The sequence below is a fragment of the Salmo salar genome, chromosome 19 (assembly GCF_965601325.2).
Source record: "Salmo salar chromosome 19, fSalSal1, whole genome shotgun sequence".
Taxonomy (NCBI): domain Eukaryota; kingdom Metazoa; phylum Chordata; class Actinopteri; order Salmoniformes; family Salmonidae; genus Salmo; species Salmo salar.
The window spans coordinates 71080174-71107446 of NC_138309.1; the positions used below are offsets into that span (position 1 = coordinate 71080174).

The window sequence follows — 27273 nt, forward strand, 5'->3', positions numbered from 1 at the left end:
CTACCTCTGGCGAGCACATGGAGGGCTGTACGGCCCCCCAAAGAAATGCCACCCCACACCATGACTGACTCACCGCCAAACTGGTCATGCTGGAGGATGTTGCAGGCAGCAGAACGTTCTCCACGGCGTCTCCAGACTCTGTCACGTCTGTCACATGTGCTCAGTGTGAACCTGCTTTCATCTGTGAAGAGCACAGGGCATCTCTGGCAAATGCCAAACGTCCTGCACGGTGTTGGGCTGTAAGCACAACCCCCACCTGTGGACGTCGGGCCCTCATACCACCCTCATGGAGTCTGTTTCTGACCGTTTGAGCAGACACATGCACATTTGTGGCCTGCTGGAGGTCATTTTGCAGGGCTCTGGCTGTGCTCCTCCTGCTCCTCCTTGCACAAAGGCGGAGGTAGCGGTCCTGCTGCTGGGTTGTTGCCCTCCTACGGCCTCCTCCACATCTCCTGATGTACTGGCCTGTCTCCTGGTAGCGCCTCCATGCTCTGGACACTACGCTGACAGACACAGCAAACCTTCTTGCCACAGCTCGCATTGATGTGCCATCCTGGATGACCTGCACTACATGAGCCACTTGTGTGGGTTGTAGACTCCGTCTCATGCTACCACTAGAGTGAAAGCACTGCCAGCATTCAAAAGTGACCAAAACATCAGCAAGGAAGCATAGGAACTGAGAAGTGGTCTGTGGTCACCACCTGCAGAACCTCTCCTTTATTGGGGGTGTCTTGCTAATTGCCTATAATTTCCACCTGTTGTCTATTCCATTTGCACAACAGCGTGTGAAATTTATTGTCAATCAGTGTTGCTTCCTAAGTGGACAGTTTGATTTCACAGAAGTGTGATTGACTTGGAGTTACATTGTGTTGTTTAAGTGTTCCCTTTATTTTTTTGAGCATTGTATAAGGTCCCTCAGTTGAGCAGTGAATTTCAAACACCAATTCAACCACAAAACCAGAGAGGTTTTCCACTGCCTTGCCAAGAAGTGTAAAAATAAAAAAAAGCAATAATTTAATATCCCTTTGAGCATGGAGAAGTTATTAATTACCCTTTGGATGGTTTATCAATACACCCAGTCATTACAAATATACAGCCGTCCTTCCTAACTCAGTTGCTGAAGAGGAAGGAAACCGCTCATGGATTTCACCATGAGGCCAATGGTGACTTTAAACAGTTACAGCGTTGAATGCCTGTGATGGGAGAAAATTGAGTATGGATCAACAACATTGTACCTACTCCACAGTACTAATCTAATTGACAGAGTGAAAAGAAGGAAGCCTGTACAGAATAAAAATATTCCAAAACACGCATCCTGTTGGCAATAAGGCACTAAAGTGAATCTGCAACAAATGTGGCAAACTTTAAGTCCTGAATATAAAGCCTTATGTTTGGGGCAAACACAACACCACTGAGTACCACTTCATATTATGTGTGTGCTTGACATCGGCAAGGACTAGGGAGTTTTTGAGGAGTGTAACGGCCATTGTTAGAGAAAGACCAAGGTGCAGCGGAGGATGTGTTCATCTTGAATGAATTTTAATACAAAAAGAGAACACTTGACAAAATAAACAAAATGACAGCCGACAGTTCTGTCAGGTACTAACAACGAAATAGAAAGCACTAAACAGAAACAATCACCCACAAAAACCCAAAGGAAAAACAGGCTACTTATGTGTGACTCCCAATCAGCAACAACAAACTACAGCTTTGCCTGATTGGAAGCCACACGGCCAAAATCAACGAAACAAACCAACCTAGAAAAAGAACATAGAACGCCCACCCAATGTAACACCCTAGCCAAACCAAAATAAAGAACAAAAACCCCTCTCTATGGCCAGGGCGTTACAAGGAAATAAAAATAAACTGAATATAGCTAAGTACATGCAAAATCCTAGAGGAAAACCTGGTTCAGTCTGCTTTCCAACAGACACTGGGAAACAACTTTACTTTTCAGCAGGAAAATAACCTAGAAACACAAGGCCAAATCTCCCCTGGAGTTGCTTACCAAGAAGATTGTGTCTGTTCCTGAGTGGCCGAGTTACAGTTTTGACTTAAATCTGCTTGAAAATCTATGGAAAGACCTGCAAATGGTTGTCTTGCAATGATCAACAACCAATTTGACAAAGCTTGAAGAATTTTGAAAAGAATAATGGGCAATTGTTTCACAATCCAGGTATGGAAAGTTCCTAGAGACTTACCCAGAAAGTCTCACAACTGTATTCACTGTCAAAGGTGATTCTAACATGTATTGACTCAGGGGGTTGAATTCTTATCTAATCAAGATATATTAGTGTTTATTTATTTTTCTTCCGTTCTTTTTTATGATATAATTTTTCTTCCACTTTGACAGAGTATTTTCTGTAGATCACTGACAAAAAATGACAAATGGATTTTAATCACACTTTGTAACAACAAAATGTGGAAAAAGTCAAAGGGTGTGAATACTTTCTGAAGGAACTGTATAGGCGTACAGAAGGAGGCTAATTAGGTAATTTTCGTTCAGAATATATTTTTTATAAAGATAAGCATTTTATTGTTTGTTTATAGGAGTAACTCTGGTAGGCCTAAAACATTCATCCTCACCTCAAGTTCAACTGTCAGAGTCCGTTGGTGCGCCTGTGCGCACTGCCTTCCTTTATACCATAGGCCTGCAGTATGATAGGCGAATAGCCACACCACACCAAACCTTCATAAAAGTTTCTAGACTTTATTAGGTTAATATCAAAAGTCAATCCATTTTTTATAGGGAAAATAAGAGCAGGATATTATATTGCGGAAAACACAACAATACAGTTGAATCTTAATATGTCCAAAGAAAATGTCTCAACAGAAAGAAGCAAAACACTTGCGAACTGGTTGAAACCTTCACAAAAAATGTAAACAGGCTATATGTGACTTGTTTCAGGAAACTAAGCGTATGTCGCGCTTCACTACTTTACAGGAGAGGCATTTGAATGTAATTTTGATCAAAATGCGGTTTTTGGCAGAAATATCTTCTGGAACATGTACTTTTATGTGCCTTAATAACAAACTTGTATGCCATCTGTAAATACGAATACAATTGTTAAATTAGCCACGGAAAAAGGTTTAGCCACGGAAAAGAATCAGAAACCTTCCCGCTAGCCATGATTGGCTGAGATAATGGACAGGTTGGACATGTCGAGAGAGGAGTTCAGATTGGTCTTCCATGTAGCTCGCTTCTGTCTATAAGATGAGCTGCAGAGTATGTGTTGGTAATCCTTTCTAGCTCAGCTTTTTTAAAATATATTGTGATGAACTGCAAAAGTTTTGCTCTCCACTTTCTGGAGGACCAAGTTTTGAAATCATTGGAATGCCCAGTGGAAACTGTTTTATACAACAGATTACATCCTCAAACTAAGTGCAACCATGGCATCGATTACAGAAAGGGAGAAGTGTTCATCCATGTATAAAGGGAAGAGAGTCTAGCTAGCCACATTTTCAGATATTAGTTTCTATTCTTTGTCAGAAAGTCGTTTTCATTGCAAGTTAACTTTTTCACACGTACCAACAAACGGGTGTGATCATTCTACGGCGGTCCCTGTAGCGTATGATCAAACTGGTGTGATTAGAACGCTTGATTAGAACGCTTAATTAGAACGCTTATTTAGAACATCCAGTTCCGATTGACACAACAATCAGCATTTGAGCAGGCCACACTGTTTTTTTCACAGAAACATTTTGCACAAACACAGTCTTTACAAAGTTATGTCCAGAATGTGACCAGTTTATTTTTGGATGCAATGTTTAGACATTCACAGAAGTAGCTACAGCATAACACAATCATCCAAACAGGAAAATGTAGGTTACATTTGCCCTAGCGCTAACTGTGCGCTAATTGACCGAAATAATTGAGTAAAACACTTTCTAGAAGTCAAAAGTAATCCGACTTTGGGTAGTATGTGCATGCCGGCATGTTTTTTCGTACCGACCAAAGCTAACAAGATGAGTTTGGTCTGTTTTATAGTATGCATGTTGAAGGGGGTGTGTCGTCTACGATCATCCACTTCCCTCAATTCACTTCTGGAAGTTTACCCAAAAGATGAGTGAACCATTCCTTCACCTCATTATAACATATTTGGTCTGACAGATTATGTGACACCCAGAATGCATTGTATAATGTCAACAAATATGGCGCCACACATAGCTGACAAATAACTTAGCTTAGATAAAAGTATAAAAAATAAAGTAAAAATAAAACATAATAAAAAGTAAGTGGGGGGGATCTTGGAGGGTTCGGGTCCCCGTTTTTGGGCTTGTGGGAGATCTGTCGACATGCCCTTGAGCAGGGCATTGACCCTCGATACTTCTGTGTGTCACTCTGAATGGGAGTCTGTTGGATGACTGGTGTGGTGTAGTTGTTGAGCGGCTTCACTGCAAGTATATTGTATGTTTTGGATTCAATAAAAAATAAATTATAATAGCTTAGCTCATTGTAATCAGTACAACCTTCGAAAAAGTATTGCAATAATCGGAATGCATTATTTGTCACCAGTACTTGAAAATGTGAATAAAACTGTAAATACATTATGCTCCATACATACATACATACAGTTGAAGTCGGAAGTTTACATTTTTGGGGTTCGTTCCTTGTTCCTTGTCAACCATTGGCTTATTGGTGAAATTAGCATTCAGACAATATCTTTAAGTAAATCAATTAAAAACCTTTATTAATGCAATTCCAGACAGGAGTTGACAACAGGAACATAGCACGCATGTTTCCGAGTAAGTTCTGCCAAATAGTAAAGGTTCCAAGTTATTTTATTAAGCCCGAAGTCATATCCTACGTCATTACCTTCTATTCTTGAGACCAAGCGGTGGTCCCGTGTGGCTCAGTTGGTAGAGCATGGTGTTTGCAATGCCAGGGTTGTGGGTTCGATTCCCACGGGGGACCAGTATGGAAAAAAAATGTATGAAATGTATGCATTCACTACTGTAAGTCGCTCTGGATAAGAGTGTCTGCTAAATGACTAAAATGTAAATGTAATCCCTACACAGCTAAACAAACAACAGTTTCAATGTTATCTAAAGGCTCAGTAGTAAATGTCTACTCCCCAAGTTGATTTATGGTGGAATGTCTGACTAGTCTCTTATCTCTTTCACTCCCCTGCAGGGTTCTTTCTCACAGTTACACATCTCTCAGACCATTTCTATATAAGAGGCAGAGATGAGAAAATAACTGTGAAACAATATTAAACCTTATAATGTGTGTGTGTATATATATATATATATATATATATATATAGTTAATAAATATATATATATATATATAGTTAATATATATATAGTTAATATGTAGTCTAGGACCCTATAAATGTAAGGGGGAGGGTTTTATAACCATTCCCCTTCTATTAATACAACATAAGCATAATCAATTATTATAATACATCAAACATTTGGTGCAGCCCCTATCATGACCCCAAGGTGAACCCAACAACATACACCTTAGCCAAATGTCTGAAGTTTGCAAAAGTGCACCTGGATGTTCCACAGCGCTACCAGCAAAATATTCTGAGGACAGATGAAACTACAGTTGGGTTGTTTGGAAGGAACACACAACACTATGTGTGGAGAAAAAAGGCACAGCACACCAACATCAAAACCTCACCCCAACTGTAAAGTATGGTGGAGGGAGCATCATGGTTTGGGGCCGCTTTGTTGCCTCGGGGCCTAGACAGCTTGCTATCATCGACGGAAAAATGAATTCCCAAGTTTATCAAGACATTTTGCAGGAGAATGTTAGGCTATCTGTCCGCCAATTGAAGCTCAACAGAAGGTGGGTGATGCAACAGGAAAACGACCCAAAACACACAAGTAAATCAACAACAGAATGGCTTCAACAGTAGAAAATATGCCTTCTGGAGTGGCCCAGTCAGAGTCCTGACCTCAACCCGATTTGAGATGCTGTGGCATGACCTCAAGAGAGCAGTTCACACCAGACATCCCAAGAATATTGCTGAACTGAAACAGTTCTGTAAAGAGGAATGGTCCAAAATTCCTTCTGACTGTTGTGCGGGTCTGATCCGCAACTACAAAAACGTTTGGTTGAGGTTATTGCTACCAAAGGAGGGTCAACCAGTTATTAAATCCAAGGGATCACATACTTTTCCCACCCTGCACTGTGAATGTTTACATGGTGTGATCAAAAAAGACATGAAAACATATTGTTCGCGTGTTATTAGTTTAAGCAGACTGTTTGTCTATTGTTGTGACATAGTTGAAGATCAGATAAAATTGTATGACCAATTTACAGTTGAAGTCGGAAGTTTGCTTAATTTAATGTTTACATAATTCAATTTACATATTGTAGTCATTAAAACTCGTTTTTCAACCACTCCACACATTTCTTGTTAACAAACTATAGTTTTGGCAAGTCAGTTAGGACATCTACTTTGTGCATGACACAAGTAATTTTTCCAACAATTGTTTACAAACAGATTATTTCACTTATAATTCACTATATCACAATTCTAGTGGGTCAGAAGTTTACATACACTAAGATGATTGTGCCTTTAAACAGCTTGGAAAATTCCAAAAAATGTCATGGCTTTAGAAGCTTCTGATAGGCTAATTGACATCATTTGAGTCAATTGGATGTGTACCTGTGGATGTATTTCAAGGCCTACCTTCAAACTCGGTGCCTCTGCTTGACATCATGGGAAAATCTAAAGAAATCAGCCAAGACCTCATAAAAAAATTGTAGACCTCCACAAGTCTGGTTCATCCTTGGGAGCAATTTCCAAATGCCTGAAGGTACCACGTTCATCTCTACAAACAATAGTATGCAAGTATAAACACCATGGGACCACGCAGCCGTCATACCGCTCAGGAAGGAGACGCGTTCTGTCTCCTAGAGATCAAATCAAATCAAATGTATTTATATAGCCCTTATTACATCAGCTGATATCTCTAAGTGCTGTACAGAAACCCAGCCTAAAACCCCAAACAGGAAGTAATGCAGGTGTAGAAGCATGGTGGCTAGGAAAAACTCCCTAGAAAGGCCAAAATCTAGGAAGAAACCTAGAGAGGAACCAGGCTATGAGGGGTGGCCAGTCCTCCTCTGGCTGTGCCAGGTGGAGATTATAACAGAACATGGCCAACATGTTCAAATGTTCATAAATGACCAGCATGGTCAAATAATAATAATCACAGTAGTTGTCGAGGGTGCAACAAGTCAGCACCTCAAGAGTAAATGTCAGTTGGCTTTTCATAGCCGATCATTGAGATTATCTCTACCACTCCTGCTGTCTCTAGAGCGTTAAAAACAGCAGGTCTGGGACAGGTAGCACATCCGGTGAACAGGTCAGGGTTCCATAGCTGCAGGCAGAACAGTTGAAACTGGAGCAGCAGCACGGCCAGGTGGACTGGGGACAGCAAGGAGTCATCATGCCAGGTAGTCCTGAGGCATGGTCCTAGGGCTCAGATCCTCCGAGAGAGAGAAAGAAAGAATTAGAGAGAGCATATTTACATTCACACAGGACACCGGATTAGACAGGAGAAATACTCCAGATATAACAGACTGACCCTAGCCCCCCAACACATAAACTACTGCAACATAAGTACTGGAGGCTGAGACAGGAGGGGTCAGGAGACACTGTGGCCCCATCCGATGATACCCCCGGACAGGGCCAAACAGGTAGGATATAACCCCACCCACTTTGCCAAAGCACAGCCCCCACACCACTAGAGGGTCATCTTCAACCACCGACTTACCATCCTGAGACAAGGCCGAGTATAGCCCACAGAGATCTCTGCCTCGGCACAACCCAAGGGGGGGCGCCAACCCAGACAGGAAGACCACGTCAGTGACTCAACCCACTCAAGTGATGCACCCCTCCTAGGGACGGCATGGAAGAACACCAAGTAAACCAGTGACTCAGCCCCTGTGATAGGGTTAGAGGCAGAGAATCCCAGTGGAGAGATGGAAACAGGCCAGGCAGAGACAGCATGGGCTGTTCGTTGCTCCAGAGCCTTTCTGTTCACCTTCACACTCCTGGGCCAAACTACACTCAATCATAGGACCTACTGAAGAGATGAGTCTTCAGTAAAGACTTAAATGCTCCTATCCCAAACAGGTTAAAATCGGACAATGTGGTAGGATTAACGAGAGTCTTGTCTTTAAAATGGTGTAAAATAGTCATATGTTTGAGAAATTGAAGTTGTAACATTTTTGAGGTATTTGTATTTCGCGCCACGCTCTACCATTGGATATTGGTGAGGCGTTCCGTTAGCCTGTTGGGGCTAGGGGGCAGTATTTTCACGGCCGGATAAAAAACGTACCCGATTTAAACTGGTTACTACTCTTGCCCAGAAACGAGAATATGCATATAATTAGTAGATAGAAAACACTATAAAGTTTCTAAAACTGTTTGAATGGTGTCTCTGAGTATAACAGAACTCATATGGCAGGCAAAAACCTGAGAACATTCCAGGCAGGAAGTGGCCTGTATGACAATTTGTTGTCCTTCTGTTGCATCTCTATCGAAATTACAGCATCTGTGCTCTTACGTGACACTTTCTAAGGCTTCCATTGGCTCTCTAAAGCCCTAAGAAAGCAGAATGACGCGTCTCCTGTCTCTGGGCAAAGTACAGCAGGAGAGTTTCTAAGTGGCCTGCCTGGGGACAGTGAGACTGAGATGCGCGTTCACAAGACTTCACTATTTTTTTCTTTCTCTCTTTGAATGAATACAACGTTGTCCGGTTGGAATATTATCGCTATTTTACGAGAAAAATAGCATAAAAATTGATTTTAAACAGCGTTTGACATGCTTCTAAGTACGGTAATGGAATATTTTGAATTTTTTTGTCACGAAATGCGCTCGCGCGTTACCCTTCGGATATTGACCTGAACGCACGAACAAAACACAGCTATTTGGATATAACTATGGATTATTTCGAACCAAAACAACATTTGTTGTTGAAGTAGAAGTCCTGGAAGTGCATTCTGACGAAGAACAGCAAAGGTAATCCAATTTTTCTAATAGTAATTCTGAGTTTAGGTTGTCCCAAACTTGGTGGGTGTCAAATTAGCTAGCCGTGATGGCTGAGCTATGTACTCAGAATATTGCAAAATGTGCTTTCGCCGAAAAGCTATTTTAAAATCTGACATAGCGTTTGCATAAAGGAGTTCTGTATCTATAATTCTTAAAATAATTCTTATGTATTTTGTCAACGTTTATCATGAGTAATTTAGTAAATTCACCGGAAGTTTTTGGTGGGTATGCTAGTTCTGAACATCACATGCTAATGTAAAAAGCTGGTTTTTGATATAAATATGAACTTGATTGAACAAAACATGCATGTATTGTATAACATAATGTCCTGGGAGTGTCATCTGATGAAGATCATCAAAGGTTAGTGCTGCATTTAGCTGTGGTTTTGGTTTTTGTGACATATATGCTTGCTTTGAAAATGGCTGTGTGATTATTTTTGGCAGGGTACTCTCCTGAGATAATCTAATGTTTTGCTTTCGCTGTAAAGCCTTTTTAAAAGGTAATTTACCACCTTCACAAGTGCTGTCTCTGTGCTATGATGGGGTCTAAAACCAGACTGAAGCGTTTCGTATACATTGTTTGTCTTTAGGAAGGCAGTGATTTGCTGCGCAACAGCTTTTTCCAAAATTTTTGAGAGGAATGGAAGATGTGATATAGGCCGATTACTTTTTTATATTTTCTGGGTCAAGATTTGGCTTTTTCAAGAGAGGCTTTATTACTGCCACTTTTAGTGAGTTTGGTACACATCCGGTGGATAGAGAGCCATTTATTATGTTCAACATAGGAGGGCCAAGCACAGGAAGCAGTTCTTTCAGTAGTTTAGTTGGAATAGGGTTCAGTATGCAGCTTGAAGGTTTAGAGGCCATGATTATTTTCATCATTCTGTCAAGAGATATAGTACTAAAACACTTTAGTGTCTCCCTTGATCCTAGGTCCTGGCAGAGTTGTGCAGACTCAGGACAACAGTGCTTTGGAGGAATACGTAGATTTAAAGAGGAGTCCGTAATTTGATTTCTAATGATCATGATCTTTTCCTCAAAGTTCATGAATTTATTACTGCTGAAGTGAAAGCCATCCTCTCTTGAGGAATGCTGCTTTTTTAGTTAGCTTTGCTACAGTATCAAAAAGAAGTTTCGGATTGTACTTATTTTCCTCAATTAAGTTGGAAAAATAGGATGATCGAGCAGCAGTGAGGGCTCTTCGATACTGCACGGTACTGTCTTTCCAAGCTAGTTGGAAGACGTCCAGTTTGGTGTGGCGCCATTTCCGTTCCAATTTTCTGGAAGCTTGCTTCAGAGCTCGTGTATTTTCTGTATACCAGGGACCTAGTTTCTTATGACAAATGTTTTTAGGGGTGCAACTGCATCTAGTGTATTGCGCAAGGTTAAATTGAGTACCTCAGTTAGGTGGTTAACTGATTTTTGTCCTCTGACGTCCTTGGGAAGGCATAGGGAGTCTGGAAGGGCATCAAGGAATCTTTGGGTTGTCTGAGAATTTATAGCACGACTTTTGATGCTCCTTGGTTGGGGTCTGAGCAGATTATTTGTTGCGATTGAAAACGTAATAAAATGGTGGTCCGATAGTCCAGGATTATGGGGATAAACATTAAGATCCACAACATTTATTCCACGGGACAAAACTAGGTACAGAGTATGACTGTGGCAGTGAGTAGGTCCAGAGACATGTTGGACAAAACCCACTGAGTCGATGATGGCTCCGAAAGTCTTTTGAAGTGAGTCTGTGGACTTTTCCATGTGAATATTAAAGTCACCAAAAATTTTAATATTATCTGCTATGACTACAATGTCCGATAGGAATTCAGGGAACTCAGTGAGGAACGCAGTATATGGCCCAGGAGGCCTGTAAACAGTAGCTATAAAAAGTGATTGAGGAAGCTGCATAGATTTCATGACTAGAAGCTCAAAAGACGAAAATGTATTTTATTTTTTTGTAAATTGAAATTTGCTATTGTAAATGTTAGCAGCACCTCCGCCTTTGCGGGATGCACGGGGGATATGGTCTCTAGTGTAACCAGGAGGTGAGGCCTCATTTAACACAGTAAATTCATCAGGCTCACTTGGGTCATTATGATCAGTGATTAGTTCATTGACTACAACTGCCTTGGAAGTGAGGGATCTAACATTAAGTAGCCCTATTTTGAGATGTGAGGTATCGTGATCTCTTTCAATAATGGCAGGAATGGAGGAGGTCTTTATTCCAGTGAGATTGCTAAGGCGAACACAGCCATGTTTTGTTTTGCCCAACCTAGGTCGAGGCACAGACACAATCTCAATGGGGATAGCTGAGCTGACGTTAGCAAGCTAACAAGCTAGAAACAAACAAAAATAATGTTTTTAAAGTTGCTTTTAGTTGCCTGGTTTGCTAGATTGAAATGTACTAAATGGGTTTATTGGTGTTAAAATACCCCAGTTATGCTCCGTTGGAAAACCAGGCTGCTGATGTCATCCAGCCTGTAGTTTTTGTGTTTATACTTTTTCATTACGACAACGACAAGTTGATGTCGGGCGACAATAGAATATTTGTGATGGACCTGCGACAACTGTATACAGATATTTATTTTTATTTTTATTTATTTCACCTTTATTTAACCAGGTTGGCAAGTTGAGAACAAGTTCTCATTTACAATTGCGACCTGGCCAAGATAAAGCAAAGCAGTTCGACAACATACAACAACACAGAGTTACACATGGAGTAAAACAAATATACAGTCGGAAAATAAGTCTATGTTCAATGTGAGCAAATGAGGTGAGATAAGGGAGGTAAAGGCAAAAAAAGTCCATGGTGGCAAAGTAAATACAATATAGCAAGTAAAACACTGGAATGGTAGATTTGTAGTAGAAGAAAGTGCAAAGTACAAATAGAGATAATGGGGCGCAAAGGAGCAAAATCAAATAAATCAAATAAATAAATAAATACAGTAGGGGAAGAGGTAGTTGTTTGGGCTAAATTATAGATGGGCTATGTACAGGTGCAGTTATCTGTGAGCTGCTCTGACAGCTTGTGCTTAAAGCTAGTGAGGGAGATAAGTGTTTCCAGTTTCAGAGATTTTTGTAGTTCGTTCCAGTCATTGGCAGCAGAGAACTGGAAGGAGAGACGGCCAAAGGAGGAATTGGCTTTGGTAGTGACCAGAGAGATATACCTGCTGGAGCGCGTGCTACAGGTGGGTGCTGCTATGGTGACCAGTGAGCGGAGATAAGGGGGTACTTTACCTAGCAGGGTCTTGTAGATGACCTGAAGCCAGTGGGTTTGGCGACGATTATGAAGCGAAGGCCAGCCAACGAGAGCGTACAGGTCGCAGTGGTGGGTAGTATATGGGGCTTTGGTGACAAAACAGATGGCACTGTGATAGACTGCATCCAGTTTGTTGAGTAGGGTATTGGAGGCTATTTTGTAAATGACATTGCCAAAGTCGAGGATCGGTAGGATGGTCAGTTTTACGAGGGTATGTTTGGCAGCATGAGTGAAGGATGCTTTGTTGCGAAATAGGAAGCCAATTCTTGATTTAACTTTGGATTGGAGATGTTTGATGTGAGTCTGGAAGGAGAGCTTACAGTCTAACAAGACACCTAGGTATTTGTAGTTGTCCACATATTCTAAGTCAGAACCGTCCAGAGTAGTGATGCAGGACAGGCGGGCAGGTGCAGGCAGCGATCGGTTGAAGAGCATGCATTTAGTTTTACTTGTATTTAGGAGCAGTTGGAGGCCACGGAAGGAGAGTTGTATGGCATTGAAGCTTGTCTGGAGTGTTGTTAACCTGTTAGGGCTAGGGGGCAGTATTGACACGGCTGGATAAAAAACATACCCGATTTAATCTGGTTAGCACTCCTACCCAGTAACTAGAATATGCATATACTTATTACATATGGATAGAAAACACCCTACATTTTCTAAAACTGTTTGAATGGTGTCTGTGAGTATAACAGAACTCAAATGGCAGGTCAAAACCTGAGAGATTCCTTTACAGGAAGTGGCCTGTCTGACCATTTCTTGAACTTCTTTTCCATCTCTATCATTTACTAAGGATCTCTGCTCTAACGTGACACTTCCCACGTCGTCCATAGGCGCTCAGAGCCCGGGAAAAAACAGAATGTCGTCATTCCAGCCCCAGGCTGAAACACATTATCGCCTTTCTCAAGTGGCCGATCAAGGGACACTGGGCTTAGGCGCGTGACCCGACCGCCCCCGCCTTTGGGATTTTTTCCTCTGTTTGCCGAAAAGGAGATTCCCTGTCGGAATATTATCGCTTTTCTACGAGAAAAATTTTGTAAAAATTGATTTTAAACAGCGGTTGACATGCTTCGAAGTACGGTAATGGAATATTTAGAATTTTATTGTCACGAATTGCGCCATGCGCGCGACACTTCTTTACTATTTCGGATAGTGTCTGGAACGCACGAACAAAACGCCGCTATTCGGATATAACGATGGATTATTTTGGACCAAACCAACATTTGTTATTGAAGTAGCAGTCCTGGGTGTGCATTCTGACGAAGACAACAAAAGGTAATCAAACTTTTATAATAGTAAATATGATTATGGTGAGTGCTAAACTTGCCGGGTGTCTAAATAGCGAGCCCGTGATGCCTGGGCTATGTACTTAGAATATTGCAAAATGTGCTTTCACCAAAAAGCTATTTTAAAATCGGACATATCGAGTGCATAGAGGAGGTCTGTATCTATAATTCTTAAAATAATTGTTATGCTTTTTGTGAACGTTTATCGTGAGTAATTTAGTAAAATATTAGCGAATTCCCCGGAAGTTTGCGGGGGGTATGCTAGTTCTGAACGTCACATGCTAATGTAAAAAGCTGGTTTTTGATATAAATATGAACTTGATTGAACAAAACATGCATGTATTGTATAACATAATGTCCTAGGGTTGTCATCTGATGAAGATCATCAAAGGTGAGTGCTGCATTTAGCTGTCTTCTGGGTTTTGGTGACATTATATGCTGGCTTGAAAAATGGGTGTCTGATTATTTCTGGCTTGGTACTCTGCTGACATAATCTAATGTTTTGCTTTCGTTGTAAAGCCTTTTTCAAATCGGACAGTGTGGTTAGATTAACCTGTTAGGGCTAGGGGGCAGCATTTGCACGTCTGTATAAAAAAAATGTACCCGATTTAATCTGGTTACTAATCCTACCCAGTAACTAGAATATGCATATACTTATTATATATTAATAGAAAACACTCTAAAGTTTCTAAAACTGTTTGAATGGTGTCTGTGAGTATAACAGAACTCATTTGGCAGGCAAAACCCTGAGACATTTTCTGACAGGAAGTGGATACCTGATGTGTTGTATTGACTTTAAACCTATCCCATTGAAAAACACAGGGGCTGAGGAATATTTTGGCACTTCCTATTGCTTCCACTAGATGTCACCAGCCTTTACAAAGTGTTTTGAGTCTTCTGGAGGGAGATCTGACCGAACAAGAGCCATGGAACGATGATGTCCCATTAGACACCTGGCGCGCGAGTTCATGTTGGGTACCCTCGTTCCAATACGTTATAAAAGAGTATGCATTCGTCCACCTTGAATATTATTCATGTTCTGGTTAAAAAAGGCCCTAATGATTTATGCTATACAACGTTTGACATGTTTGAACGAACGTAAATATATTTTTTCCCCTCGTTCATGACGAGAAGTCCGGCTGGCTTAGATCATGTGCTAACAAGACGGAGATTTTTGGACATAAATGATGAGCTTTTTTGAACAAAACTACATTCGTTATGGACCTGTGATACCTGGAAGTGACATCTGATGAAGAGAATCAAAGGTAATGGATTATTTACATAGTATTTTCGATTTTAGATCTCCCCAACATGACGTCTAGTCTGTATCGCAACGCGTATTTTTCTGGGCGCAGTGCTCAGATTATTGCGAAGTGTGATTTCCCAGTAAGGTTATTTTTAAATCTGGCAAGTTGATTGCGTTCAAGAGATGTAAATCTATAATTCTTTAAATGACAATATAATATTTTACCAATGTTTTCTAATTTTAATTATTTAATTTGTGACGCTGACTTGACTGCCGGTTATTGGAGGGAAACGATTTCCTCAACATCAATGCCATAGTAAAACGCTGTTTTTGGATATAAATATGAACTTGATAGAACTAAAAATGCATGCATTGTCTAACATAATGTCCTAGGAGTGTCATCTGATGGAGATTGTAAAAGGTTAGTGCATCATTTTAGCTGGTTTTATGGTTTTGGTGACCCTGTCTTTGACTTGACAAAACATTACACACAACTATTGTAAATGTACTGTCCTAACATACTCTAAATTTATGCTTTCGCCGTAAAACCTTTTTGAAATCGTAAAACGTGGTTAGATTAAGGAGATGTTTATCTTTCAAAGGGTGTAAAATAGTTGTATGTTTAAAAAATTTGAATTTTGACATTTATTTGGATTCAAATTTGCCGCTCTTGAAATGCACCTGCTGTTGATGGAGTGCACCACGGGTGGCACGCTAGCGTCCCACCTAGCCCATAGAGGTTAACGAGAGTCTTGTCTTTAAATAGCTGTAAAATAGTCATATGTTTGAGAAATTGAAGTAATAGGATTTTTAAGGTTTTGAAAATCGCGCCACAGGCTGGCAGTGGCTGTTACGTTGGTTGGACGCAAGCGTCCCACCTAGCCCATAGAGGTTAACATGCATGAAACCAAGGCTATTACGGTTACAGAAGTCATCAAAAGAGAGCGCCTGGGGAGTAGGAGTGGAGCTAGGCACTGCAGGGCCTGGATTCACCTCTACATCACCAGAGGAACAGAGAAGTATGAGGATAAGGATACAGCTAAAAGCTATAAGAATTGGTCGTCTGTGACGTCCGGAATAGAGAGAAAAAGGAGCAGGTTTCTGGGAGCGATAAAATAGCTTCATGGTATAGTGTACAGACAAAGGTATGGTAGGATGTGAGTACAGTGGAGGTAAACCTAGGCATTTAGTGACGATGAGAGAGATATTGTCTCTCGAAACATCATTGAAACCAGAAGATGTCATAGCATGTGTGGGTGGAGGAACTGAGAGGTTGGATAAGGTATAATGAGCAGGACTAGAGGCTTTACAGTGAAATAAGCCAATAAACACCAACCAGAACAGCAATGGACAAGGCATATTGACATTAAGGAGAGGCATGCTTAGCCGAGTGATCAAAGGGTCCAGTGAGAGTTAGATAGCTAGCCGAGCCATAGGTAGCAAGCTGGTAGAAGATGGAGGTCTGTTTTTAGCCACCTCGTGCGATTCCGTCTGTAGATTATTGGGGTTCCGTGTGGTAGTCCACTTGGCAAAATAGTTAGTTATAGTGGCCCAAGAAAATAGCAGCCGATAAGACAGCAAACGATTAGCGGGCCGCAGATGGGCATTCGGGTAACGTTGCGACGGAGGGGCCAGTTGGATAACTCCCTCGGGCAGATAACGTTGGTGGTCCAGTCGTGAAGGCCCGATGGGGCTCCGCATCGGCAGTAAAACGGGTCCGAATAGGTGATTGTAGCCCAGGAGAGGCTGATGGAACTCATCAGCTGGCTAGCTCCGGAATAGCCCAGGAGTGGCTGATGAAACTCTTCAGCTGGCTAGCTCCGGAATAATTTATGTTAACTCCGGGACCAACGTTGCCAATAGTCACTCAGGTAGCAGCTAGCTAGCTGCAAGATCCAGGTGTAAACGTCCAGAGCCTGCGGTAGAAATCCGGGGATATGGAGAGATGGATAACTGAGGACCGCTAACCGTGGCTAGTTGAACTCCAACATTAGCCAGTGAACTGGCTAACCTCTGGCTAGCTTCTGTTGTGGATTTCAGATTTGAGGTAAATAATACTTTTATTTTTTAAATTGGTGAGGCGGGTTGCAGGAGACTGTTTTGAGGTTGAGTTTTTAGAAAAAAATATGTAAAAAGATATGCGAAGAAAATATGTAAATATATATATACACGGGACACGACAAGAGGAAGACAGGACGTCTGAACTGCTACGCCATCTTGGGAAAAACGTAATATGTTGATAGACGTAGTATAAACCTACCTTTTAGTCTTTAAATCTGTTTGTTTAGTACACTACCATACTCACTCTGTTTACAATGCCTCATGTGAATCCTTAAAGAGATGGGTGGGGCTAAGGCTTAAGATGGTGTGAACAATGCTGAGTGGGTGTAGACAAAGAAAAGCTCATTTCACAGTTCATTTTCTGAAAAGTGAGGTTTACAAGTTTATCAACTTTCAAAGCAGAAATACTTTCTAATTGTTCCTCAACTCTAGTGTATGATATACAATTTTCTTGCTCTGAAAAATAATAATAATCAAATTTTGCTACATAAGATCGAGCCGGTTGGTCACATATTTCAGCAATTACCAAGAAAGGCTAAAGCCAACTATACCCAATAAATGACAGCAATAGGTTAATGATATAACAGGCTTACTTATAACCCATTGTAAACAAAATACAGAGCTCAACATTAAAAAGACAGATCAAATTTAGCCTACAAATATCTCAACAGAATGAAACAAAACACCTTTTGCATATTTAAACTGATTTAGATTAATAAATTGGCCTGCTATAAGAGTGATGATGATATAAAACAAATGATTATTAATATGAAAAAGAAATAAGTTCCACAATTGCATTCTATCTGATTAGCATGTTACACAGTAGCCTGCATTTGGCCGCGCCAACGTTCTTCTCATCTTTGTCACTACAATATTAAAGCTTGTCCTTACGAAGGACATTCCCCTTGTAGGCTTTTTCGGCAATTACGGCTAACATTAACCCTGTCATACACATACGTGGACGCGTGCACACACATTACACACTCAAACGCACACACGCATCGGTTATCTTTGTGTAAAGTGATCACTTTGTTTTTCCGGAAAGCAACCCAGGTAAGATCTTTAAATGCTGTTTCTATTAAATCTGATGACTAAAAACACTTGTGGTTTTTGTTCCATGGAGATGGACACAAACATACCCTCCTTTATTCACTTCACTGCTTGGGTGTAGCACGAACGCCTGAGGTTGAGGTAATAGAAAACAAAATTTGAAATAATTTGGATGACTCCCAGCCACAGTATTACTTCTGCACGCTGTTTATTGTGTTGATCATTCAGTCACAGACCTTTTTCAAGAGATATAATAGAAAAGGCACACTTGGGTGTATCCTTTCCCCACACACATGTGGAAAATAGAACTATAGAATGCTTATTTCCTCTCAAAAACAATTTGATGTAATAATACAACCTGTCTTAAATGTTCTCAAGGGGCTCTCTCAAGGTGTACAAGAGCCTAGACGGTTTAACGTTTTTCCATTCCTCCTGATTGGCATGCTTGAATAGGAGAAATGTAAGTCAGACAGATTTGCAGTAGTTGGCTGGCACCCATAAGTGGTAGACATAGTTTATAAAGGAAGAGGTATTATCCTCCTTTCTCTTTCATAATCTTTTTTCTCTTTTCCCCTGCTTTGATATGTACCCTCTTTTGTGTGGATTTATCATTCTGTGTCCTATTTAAATGCCACTGTCTTCATTTTGTCTTAACCCTTCTTTGCCTGTCACTCTTTTGAAGGTGAGGCTAGTGCGCTCCAACCCCCCCAGTTCACAGTTCAAAGCCTCTTTTGAAGCCTCCTACCAGGTGTACAAACTTTACCAGATGGCCATTCACCACGACCCTCGAGACAAGCCCACCGAGAGCCAGGTCAGTAGTCACGGGGTCAACCTGCTGAAGGGGCACAGGGAAGGGAGGGAGGGGTGGAGGGAGAGGGTAAAGAGGTGTTTCTGATATCAAAACACAGTGAACAGTGTTGAGACTAAATTCAGTTGGCTTTATTATAAAATGTCCACACAATGTGGAAATGTGTCTTTGGCTTCATTGATATAAAAACGAACAACATTAACCTCATCAGGTGCACCTCGTCAACATGAGGTAAACATCTTGAACCACCAGATGTAGTTGTTGTCTGGAGCTTGCTAAATAGTATAACCAGTCTGTCTCCAATGTGAGAGAAGTATCTCTGACCAATGTTTGTGTGCACTCTCTCATCAGATGATACAGATGGGAAATGGAGAGAACATGGAATTAGGTGACATGAAAGAAGAGTAAGATTACCCTTATCACGAGGGCCCAACCACTTCAAAACAAGTGCACTATGTAGGGAATGCCATTTGCGATACAGCCTCTTGCTGTTTGGAAAGGGGGGATGTCAGGTATTCAGTCCCACCCTCCTTCATCCATCACTCCTTCCATCACCCAGCACTTCTGCTAGTTATATTTTTTTATTCCAATCCCAAACTATAATTTCGTCCCAACTGGTCGCAGTTGTTGGACTGAAGTATCCACTACTCTAGAGCTTAAATTCAGTGTTAGCGTTAGTTTTATATTTTAGACCATGCTGGCACTTGACACACTTGGAGGACTGTCTCCACTCCGTGGTTCTCACCAGACATTCTGTATCTCTCACAGCTATACTATACCTCAGCCTGATTTTCTCAGTGTAAATCTCACATCGCTATTGTCTCCATATCTGGATCTATGCGAAAGTAAATGTGTGTGTAGATCCCTGTCTAAATGTGAGTGAATGTGGATGTCTCATATTTTTCACTCTATTCAACCGCTAGCTCCCTGTCATTCTCTCTGAGATTTTGTCATTAACCGTGACGTGGGGGCAGTGCACTTGTTTCATCTTCGGGATCCCTGGACCCCTTATCTCCAGGCAGGAACCACAGCTGGACTCAGACTCGCATAATCCTTAGTTCTGGGTGGTTGTTCATTTTATGGTTGGAATCTCGATTGGCATGACTGATCTCAAAACTCTGAACCAAGCATCTAAACAGAAAAGCTCATCAACAGAACTTTGAACTGGGAGTCTGAACAGCTTCAGTATAACCTTTTTATAGCGCTAAACTGCTTGTGTGGCATTGTCTAAAATCTCTCCACTTATTGTTTGGCTTCCCCCATTGTCTGTCCTTCTCCCCTACAAACCACTACCACCCCTTCCTCCTCCTCATTCTCCCCAACTCCATACTGTATGTCCTCATTCTTCTCCTACCTGTCTTACACCCTTCTCTATCCACACTCTCCACAAGAATACGTTGACTTTATCAATCCTCCACTTCTTTTTTTTCTCACCATCTTCCTCATCATTCCTCCCTACCTCCCACTTATCTCCCCACCCTCCCTCCTCCCCTGAAGGTGAGACTAGTGCCCGTCAATGATGATGACCCTCAGTTCAGGGCAACCTATGAGCAGTTGGCAGTGCTGTATGCATGCTACCAGATGGCCGTTCCTGGCGACTCCCCCGCCAGTCATGGTTCTGACATCAAACCTACTGTAATGTGCAGGGCACTGTCTGCCTCGTACTGCTCCCATGCACTGTGCTTTACACAGCCATCCTGCCACATTTCGCTCCTCCATCAAACACAGTATCATCCATTATGGGTTGAAGCAATCTTTTGTTAGCGGATATGAAATACGCCTAAATATGAATATTCTTGAAATTACAGTGGTTTGCAAAAGTATTCACCCCCCTTGGCATTTTTCCTATTTTGTTGCCTTACAACCTGGAATTAAAATTGATTTTTGGGGGGGTTTGTATCATTTAATTTACACAGCATGCCTACCACATTGAAGATGCAAAATATTTCTTATTTTGAAAGAAACAAAAAAACTGAAAACATGAGCTTGCATAACTATTCACCCCCCAAAGTCAATACTTTGTAGAGCCACCTTTTGCAGCAATTACAGCTGCAAATCTCTTGGGGCATGTCTCTATAAGCTTGGCACATCTAGTCACTGTGATTTTTGTCCATTCTTCAAGGCAAAACTGCTCCAGATCCTTCAAGTTGGATGGGTTCCGCTGGTGTACAGCAATCTTTAAGTCATACCACAGATTATCAATTGGATTGAGGTCTGGGCTTTGACTAGGCCATTCCAAGACGTTTAAATGTTTCCCCTTAAACCACTCAGGTGTTGCTTCAGCAATATGCTTAGGGTCATTGTGCTGCTGGAAGGTGAACCTCCGTCCCAGTCTCAAATCTCTGGAAGACTGAAACAGGTTTCCCTCAAGAATTTCCCTGTACTTAGCGCCATCCATCATTCCTTCAATTCTGACCAGTTTCCCAGTCCCTGTCGATGAAAAACATCCCCACAGCATGATGTTGCCACCACCATGCTTCACTGTGGGGATGGCGTTCTCGGCGTGATGAGAGGTGTTGGGTTTGCGCCAGACATAGCATTGGCCAAAAAGCTAAATTTTGTCTCATCTGACTCGAGTTCCTTCTTCCATATGTTTGAGTAGTCTCCCACATGCCTTTTGGCGAACACCAAATGTGTTTGCTTATTTTTTTCTTTTTTCTTTAAGCAATGGCTTTTTTCTGGCCACTCTTCCGTAAAGCTCTGTGGAGTGTACGGCTTAAAGTGGTTCTATGGACAGATACTCCAATCTCCGCTGTGGAGCTTTGCAGCTCCTGCAGGGTTATCTTTGGTCTCTTTGTTGCCTCTCTGATTAATTCCCTCCTGGCCTGATCTGTGGGTTTTGGTGGGCGGGACTTTCTTGGCAGGTTTTTTAATAATGTATTTAACGGTGCTCCGTGGGATGTTCAAAGTTTCTGATATTTTTTTATAACCCAACCCTGATCTGTACTTCTCCACAACTTAGTGGTGTTGCTGACTCTGGGGCCTTTCAGAACAGGTGTATATATATACTGGAGATCATGTGACAGATCCACCTGTGTGCAATCTAATTATGTGACTTCTGATAGTAATTGTTTGCACCAGATCTTATTTATGGGCCTCACAGCAAAGGGGGTGAATGCACCCACCACCTTTCCGGTTTTTGGGGGGGAGGGTTTAGCATTTTTTTAAGGTTATTTCTTTCATTTCACTTCACCAATTTGGACTATTTTGTGTATGTCCATTACATGAAATCCAAATAAAAATGCAACAAAATAGGAAAAATGCCAAGGGGGATGAATACTTTTGCAAGGCACTGTACATACGTTTTTTATTCAATCGGCGAAGAGACCTTTTTGCCGATCTAATTTGGTCTGGTTTTCCACTTTTGAGTACACCTCAATGTCCTTGACATCACATGATTGCTCTGACCACCAAGCTTGTTGTCACAGAAAATCTCCTGCATTCTTGTTTGCAGAGAACCACATACCCATTGTTGTGTTAGGGCATTTTCTTAAATAGTTCTGAGCTGTAGTTCAAATCAGTTATTCGTTACGTTGTATTTTTTTTAATTTGGTCCGGTTGGTTTCACATTGCCAAATGCCAGGAAAAGGAGGGCCGAACAGGCCCCCATTAACATCGACAGGGCTGTAGTGGAGCCGGTCTGGAGTTTCAAGTTCCTTGGTGTCCACATCACCAGCAAACTATCATGGTCCAAACACGTCAAGACAGTTGTGAAGAGGGCACGATAACACCTTTTCCCCTTAGGAGACTGCAAAGATTTGGCATGGGTCCCCAGATCCTCAAAAATTTCTACAGCTGTACCATCGAGAGCAACCTGACTGCTTGCATCACCGCCTGGTATGGCAACTGCTCGGCATCCGACTGTAAGGCGCTACAGAGAGTAGTGCGTACGGCCAAGTACATCACTGGGGCCAAGCTTCCTGCCATCCAGGACCTATATACTAGGCGTGTCTGATGAAGGCCCAAAAAATGGTTAAAGACTCCAGTCACCCTCATAGACACTTCTCTATGCTACTGCACGGCAAGCGGTACTGGAGCGCCAAGTCTAGGTCCAAAGGGCTCCTTAACAGCTTCTAGCCCCAAGCCATAAGACTCCTGAACAGCTAATCAAATAGCTACCCAGACCATTCACATTGCTCTGAGACTCAAAATTGAGCTCAGGTACATCCTGTTTCCATTGATCATCCTTGAGATGTTTCTACAACTTGATTGGAGTCTACCTGTGGTAAATTCAATTGATTGGACATGATTTGGAAAGGCACACACACCTGTCTACATAAGGTCCCACTGTTGACAGTGCATGTCAGAGTAAAAACCAAGGAATGAGGTTGAAGGAATTGTCCGTAGAGCTCAGAGACAGGATTGTGTCGAGGGAACAGATCTAGGGAAGGGTACCAAAACATTTCTGAAGGTCCCCAAGAACACAGTGGCCTCCATCATTCTTAAATGGAAGAAGTTTGGAACCACCAAGACTCTTCCTAGAGCTGGCCGCCCGCCCAAACTTAGTGGGCCTTGGTCAGGGAGGGGACCAAGAACCCGATGGTCCCAGAGTTCCTCTTTGGAGATGGGAGAACCTTCCAGAAGGACAACATCTCTGCAGCACTCCACCAATCAGGCCTTTATGGTAGAGTGGCCAGATGGAAGCCACTCCTCAGTAAAAGGCATATGACAGCCAGCTTGGAGTTTGCCAAAAGGCACCTAAGTGATTCTCAAACCATGAGAAACAAGATTCTCTGGTCTGATGAAACCAAGATTGAACTCTTTGTCCTGAATGCCAAGCATCACGTCTGGAGGAAACTTGGCATCATCCCTACGGTGAAGCATGGTGGTGGCAGCATCATGCTGTGGGGATGTTTTTCAGCGGCAGGGTCTGGGACACTTGTCAGGATCAAGGGAAAGATGAATGGAGCAAAGTACAAAGAGATCCTTGATGATAACCTGCTCCAGAGCGCTCAGGACCTCAGACTGGGGCCAAGGTTCACCTTCCAACAGGACAACGACCCAAAGCACACAGCCAAGACAACGCAGGCGTGGCTTCGGGACAAGTGTCTGAATGTCTTTGAGTGGCAGAGCCAGAGCCCGTACTTGAACCCGATCAAACATCTACAGAGAGACCTTCAAATAGCTGTGCCGCGTCACTCCCCATTCAACCTGACAGAGCTTGATAGGATCTGCAGAGAAGAATGTGAGAAACTCCACATATAGTGAGGGAAAAAAGTATTTGATCCCCTGCTGATTTTGTACGTTTGCCCACTGACAAAGAAATTATCACTCTATAATTTTAATGGTGGGTTTATTTCAACAGAATAACAACAACAAAAATCCAGAAAAATGCATGTCAAAAATGTTATAAATTTATTTGCATTTTAATGAGGGAAATAAATATTTGACCCCCTCTCAATCAGAAAGATATCTGGCTCCCAGGTGTCTTTTATACAGGTAGCGAACTGAGATTAGGAGTGCTCCTAATCTCAATTTGTTACCTGTATAAAAGACACCTGTCCACAGAAGCAATCAATCAATCAAATTCCAAACTCTCCACCATGGCCAAGACCAAAGAGCTCCCCTAGGATGTCAGGGACAAGATTGTAGACCTACACAAGGCTGGAATGGGCTACAAGACCATTGCCAAGCAGCTTGGTGAGAAGGTGACAACAGTTGGTGCGATTATTCGCAAATGGAAGAAACACAAAAGAACTGTCAATCTCCTTCGGCCTGGGGCTCCATGCAAAATCTCACCTCGTGGAACTGCAATGATCATGAGAACGGTGAGGAATCAGCCCAGAACTACACGGGAGGATCTTGTCAATGATCTCAAGGCAGCTGGGACCATAGTCACCAAGAAAACAATTGGTAACACACTACGCCGTGAAGGACTGAAATCCTGCAGCGCCCGCAAGGTCCCCCTGCTCAAGAAAGCACATATACATGCCCATCTGAAGTTTGCCAATGAACATCTGAATGATTCAGAGGACAACTGGGTGAAAGTGCTGTGGTCAGATGAGACCAAAATGGAGCTCTTTGACATCAACTCAACTCGCCGTGTTTGGAGGAGGAGGAATGCTGCCTATGACCCCAAGAACACCATCCCCACCGTCAAACATGGAGGTGGAAACATTATGCTTTGGGGGTGTTTTTCTGCTAAGGGGACAGAACAACTTCACCGCATCAAAGGAACGATGGACGGGGCCATGTACCGTCAAATCTTGAGAACCTCCTTACCTCAGCCAGGGCATTGAAAATGGGTCGTTTATGGGTATTCCAGCATGACAATCACCCAAAACACACAGCCAAGGCAATAAAGGAGTGGCTCAAGAAGAAGCACATTAAGGTCCTGGAGTGGCCTAGCCAGTCTCCAGACCTTAATCCCATAGAAAATCTGTAGAGGGAGTTGAAGGTTCGAGTTGCCAAACGTCAGCCTCGAAACCTTAATGGCTTGGAGAAGATCTGCAAAGAGGAGTGGGACAAAATCCCTCCTGAGATGTGTGCAAACCAGGTGGCCAACTACAAGAAACATCTGACCTCTGTGATTGCCAACAAGGGTTTTGCCACCAAGTACTAAGTCATGTTTTGCAGAGGGGTCAAATACTTATTTCCCTCATTAAAATGCAAATCAATTTATAACATTTTTGACATGCGTTTTTCTGGATTTTTTTGTTATTCTGTCTGTCACTGTTCAAATAAACCTACCGTTAAAATTATAGACTGATCATTTCTTTGTCAGTGGGCAAACGTAGAAAATCAGCGGGGGCTCAAATACTTTTTTCCCTCACTGTACAGGTGTGCCAAGCTTGTAGCCCCATACCCAAGAAGTCTCCAGGCTGTAATCACTGTCCAGGGTCTGAATACTAATGTAAATGTGACATTTCCACGGGTTTTTGCGAACATTTCTAAAATATTGTTTTTGCTTTGTCATTATGGGGTATTTTGTGTTGATTGATGAGGGGAAAAAATCTTTAATAAATGTAAGAATAACGCTGTAATGTAACAAAATGTGGAAAAAGTCAAGTCTGAATACTTTCAGAATGCAATGTTATGCACTACTTTTGACCAGAGCTCATAGGGCCCTCATAAGTGCTCTGGTCAAAAGTAGAGAAGTCACACTTACATTGGCATGGAACAACAATGTTTTTAATTATGACTCTGAAGTGTGGACCAATGTCGGGGCAACATTATAGATTCACGTTGAATGGTTGCAGTGCGATGAGGGAGTTTCTAAACACTTCAAAGATAATTTGTAAAAATCCAAATAACTTCACAGATCTTCATTGTAAAGGGTTTAAACACTGTTTCCCATGCTTGTTCAGTGAACCATAAACAATTAATGAACATGCACCTGTGGAACGGAGGTTAAGACACTAACAGCTTACAGACGGTAGGCAATTATGGTCACAGTTATGAAAACTTAGGACACTAAAGAGGCCTTTTTACTGACTCTGAAAAACACAGAAAGAAAGATGCCCAGGGTCCCTGCTCATCTGCGTGAACGTGCCTTAGGCATGCTGCAAGGAGGCATGAGGACTGATGATGTGGCCAGGGCAATAAATTGCAATGTCCGTACTGTGAGACGCCTAAGACAGCGCTACAGGGAGACAGGACGGACAGCTGATCGTCCTCGCAGTGGCAGACCACGTGTAACAACACCTGCACAGGACTAGTACATCTGAACATCACATCTGCAGGACAGGTACAGGATGGCAACAACAACTGCCCGAGTTACACATCAGTGCTCAGACTGTCCGCAGTAGGCTGAGAGAGGCTGGACTGAGGGCTTGTCGGCCTGTTGTAAGGCAGGTCCTCACCAGACATTACCGGCAACAACGTCGCCTATGGGCACAAACCCACCATCGCTGGACCAGACAGGACAGGCAAAAAGTGCTCTTCTCTGACGTGTCGCGGTTTTGTCTCACCAGGGGTGATGGTCGTATTCGCGTTTATTGTCGAAGGAATGAGCGTTACGCCGAGACCTGTACTATGGAGCGGGAATGATTTGGAGTTGGAGGGTCCATCATGGTCTTGGGCGGTGTGTCACAGCATCATCGGACTGAGCTTGTTGTCATTGCAGACAATCTCAATGCTGTGCATTATAGGGAAGACATCCTCCTCCCTCTTGTGGTACCCTTCCTGCAGGCTCATTCTTACATGACCCTCCAGCATGAGATGCACTGCAGTACTTAATGCAGCTGGTGGCCACACCAGATACAGACTGTTACTTTTGATTTTGATCCCCCTTTCTTCAGGGACACGTTATTCCATTTCTGTTAGTCACATGTCTGTGGAACTTGTTCAGTTTATGTCTCAGTTGTTGAATCTTGTTATGTTCATACAAATATTTACACATGTTAAGTTTGCTGAAAATAAATGCAGTTGACAGTGAGAGAACGTTTCTTTCATTGCTGTTTAGTTTCACTCTAATGTACAGGAAGTTGTTGGCCTGAATACACCTCTCCATCAACAACAATTAATCAGAACAGTAGACTGAACCAGTGTGGATTGTATACCTTCCCTTGTTTTATGAAAATATTTAATGTTCATGTCAATATTGTGTCTGGCTGTGTA

General features: G+C 42.2%; 1 pseudogene across 1 annotated transcript in view; it reads left to right on the forward strand.

Annotated features, from left to right (window-relative positions):
- Positions 1–27273, forward strand: part of LOC106579438 (arginyl-tRNA--protein transferase 1-like) — a 181879-nt pseudogene that overhangs the window by 12437 nt on the left and 142169 nt on the right. Inside the window, exons 3-4 of the transcript XR_014381576.1 lie at positions 18589–18721; positions 24120–24138. The product of XR_014381576.1 is annotated as an arginyl-tRNA--protein transferase 1-like (transcript). The remainder of the gene's footprint in view (positions 1–18588; positions 18722–24119; positions 24139–27273) is intronic.